Source organism: Anser anser (assembly GCF_964211835.1).
Source record: "Anser anser genome assembly, chromosome: 5".
Taxonomy (NCBI): Eukaryota; Metazoa; Chordata; class Aves; order Anseriformes; family Anatidae; genus Anser; species Anser anser.
Window position 1 is genome coordinate 40,111,602 of NC_139725.1, and position 3,630 is coordinate 40,115,231.

Genomic DNA, 3,630 nt, shown 5'->3' on the forward strand with positions numbered 1-3,630 from the left:
GCCAGGGAGCAACATCTCTTCAGCACTAACATCAGGTACCTCACAGAATGCTTCAGTTCTGGGAATTAATTTCCTCTGCAGACAGTTCTGTACAAATGCATGCAGAGGTGTGTTTCTCTTTCATCTGACCAGCAATCTTGTATACCCTGAAGTATGAAGGCTAATAGCCCCATACAGTTAAGAAAATACTATTCTTCATGGGAATGCCTGGTCGTTTTTTTTTTTTTCCTTTAACATGCACACAGTTCTCTCCAGCTAATCTGATTTCTTCGTCGCTCGCTGTCTCTTTGCAAAAGAGTTACTAAATCATCCCATTCATCCTTAGGATTTTTCCTGTGCCACATTAGCCTTCATGGTTTTGAACTCCCATGGGGCTGCTGCTCCTTCCCTTGGGAGATGATTACAGTCTGACAGCTCTCACTAAGAGCCTGACATTTTCCAGAATTCCCTGCTGGTTAACAAAACTGCAAACACTCAAAGAAAAGGACACTCTGCTCAGCCCCACACATGCTGATGGCAGAGCTGAGGCTTATGGCTGGAAAAACACATGGGTTGTCCCAGTGCAAGCAATGTGCATGTGCTGCCCATGTGGAGCCCTCCATCCCTTTCAGCCACTGCTCCCCTGCCTGCTTTGGTTCACATGCATGTGGTTTTAAACTGATGAGCTCATCTTTTGAAAAAGCTTTATGTTTGGCTACAAACAGACCCCAGGGCTGCGTGTGATCTAGGAGTGGCATGGAGGCTGTGTTAATGAGGCTCACCATTTCCTTCAAAAAGGGATGCTCACTGCATGTCACAGACTGCTCAGGGACCTAATTGCTCTCTCCTACAGAATCTCTCCACTTTCAGAAACAGAAAGGAAGGTGCAAATATTTTGCAGAAATTTCCAAGGCTGTGTTGGACTACAGGAACCTGCATGACCACCTGTGAGAATTATTCTTTGAGGAACTAAGAGATACCTTGAGATCAACTGCCCCGTCCTTATGGGGGACTTCAACTTGCCAGACGTCAGCTGGAATTACCACACGGCCAACACGAGCAGGTCCAGGAGGTTCCTAAAGCACCTCGATGATAACCTCTTGGTGCAGGCACTAAGGGAGCCACCAAAGGTGCCCTCCTAGATCAGTCGCTGGAGAACAGAGAGGGTCTTGTGGGGAACGTGGTAATTGGCAGCCATCTTGGTCATAGTGACCATGAAGCGGTTGACTTTAAAATTTTTGGTGACAGAAGGAAAACTTCCACCAAAACTTCAGCCCTGGATATGGGGAGAGCAGACTTCAGGCTGCTCAGGGAACTAGTAAGCAAGGTCCCCTGGGAAACTGCTTTTGAAGGTGTTGACGTCCACCAGTGCTGGTCAGTCTTTAAGCACTGCCTCCTAAAAGTACAGGATCAGGCAATTCCAAAATATCGGAAGTCAAGCAGGTGGTGCAGAAGGCCGGCCTTGCTGACCAGGGATCTTCTGCTGAAACTTAGGCAGAAATTATACGGCTGCTGGAAGCAGGGTCAGGCAACGTGGAAGGAATAGAGGGATGCTGTTCACGTTTGTAGGGAGAAAATTCATGCGGCCAAAGCCCAATTAGAGTTGAAGCTGGCCAGGTCTGTGGGAGACAATAAAAAGCTTTTTTTTTTTTTTTAATATGTGAACAGAAAAAGGAGGACCAAAGAAAACAGAGGTCCGTTACTTGATGGGGAAGGTCACCTCACAGACAAGGACATAGGCAAAGCAGAGACGTTTAATGCCTTCTTTGCCTCTGTCTTCAACGCTGATGATGGGCTTCGGGACCCCAGGTGCCCTGAGCTGGAGGACTGTGGTGGAATGATAAACTCCCAACTGACCCTGAACATGTGCGGGATTTGCTGCTCCACCTGGATCCATACAAGTCCTTGGGTCCGGATGGGATTCATCGCAGAGTGCTTAGAGAAATCGCTGACGTCATCGCGGGACTTCTCTCAATTATTTTTCAACGGTCTTGGGAATCTGGAGAAGTCCCAGTAGACTGGAAGCTGGCAAATTTTCAAGAAGGGCAAGAAAGAAGACCCTGGCAATTACAGGCCTGTCAATCTCACGTCAGTGCCTGGTAAAATTATGGAGAAGATTATCCCTGAAGTTATTGAAGCGCACCTGGGGGACAATGCAGTCATTGGTCCCAGCCAACATGGGTTCACGAGGGGTAGGTCCTGTTTGCCTAACTTGATTTCCTTTTATGATAAGATTGCCCATCTAGTCGATCAAGGGAAACCAGCTGATGTGATCTTTTTGGATTTCAGTAAAGCTTTTGACACAGTTTCCCATAGGATTCTACTGAACAAAATGTCCAGCATACAGCTAAACAAAAACATCATACGATGGGTGAGCAATTGGCTGATGGGCAGGGCTCAAAGGGTTGTGGTAAATGTGGCCATATCAGGCTGGCGGACAGTCGCTATTGGGGTCCCCCAAGGCTCCATTTTAGGGCCAGTCCTCTTCAATGTTTTTATAAATAATTTGGATGTAGGACTAGAAGGTGTTTTGAGCAAATTTGCTGATGACACTAAACTTGGAGGAGTTGTTGACTCTGTTGAGGGTGGAAAGGCCTTGCAGAGAGATCTGGACAGATTGGAGAGCTGGGCGATCACCAACCACATGAAGTTTAACAAGAGCAAGTGCTGGGTCCTGCACCTGGGACGGGGCAACCCTGGCTATACGTACAGACTCAGCGATGAGATGCTGGAGAGCAGCCCCGCAGAGAGGGATCTGGGAGTTGTAGTTGATAGCAAGTTGAGTATGAGCCAGCAGTGTGCCCTGGCAGCCAGGAGGGCCAACTGTATCCTGGGGTGTATCAAGCACAGCATCGCTAGTCGGTCGAGGGAAGCGATTGTCCCGCTCTACTCTGCGCTGGTGCGGCCTCACCTTGAGTACTGTATGCAGTTCTGGGCACCACAGTACAAAAAGGACATTAAACTGTTGGAGAGTGTCCAGAGGAGGGCTACGAAGATGGTGAAGGGCCTAGAGAGGAAGACATATGAGGAGCGGCTGAGGTCACTTGGCCTGTTCAGCCTGGAAAAGACAAGGCTGAGGGGAGACCTCATCACGGTCTACAGCTTCCTCACGAGGTGGAGTGGAGGGGCAGGTGCCGATCTGTTCTCTTTAGTGACCAGCGATAGGACCCACAGGAATGGTGTCAAGCTGCGACAGGGAAGGTTCAAGCTAGACATAAGGAAGAGGTTTTTCACTGAGAGGGTTGTCGCACCCTGGAACAGGCTCCCCAGGGACGTAGTCATGGCACCAGGCCTGTCAGAGTTGAAGAAGTGTTTGGACTGTGCAATTAGTCACATGGTCTGAATTTTTGGGTAGACTTGTGTGGTGCCTGGAGGTGGACTCGATGATCCTTGTGGGTCCCTTCCAACTCGGGATATCCTATGATCCTACACTAGAAATTTGGTTAAATCTTGACTTTCTTTTTCTTCCCACCCAGCCATGAATGTGAGCATGACCTCTAAACATGAACCTTTTCAGGCTGACTCAGTCTCTCCCCCTTTCTTCTCTATTCCTTAGTCTTACAGGAGTTATGCTGGAATATTTAACAGTGTTTACACTCACAAGCTTGGATTTTGCAATTTCATCTGCTTCCACTAAAGAAGAGGAACCAC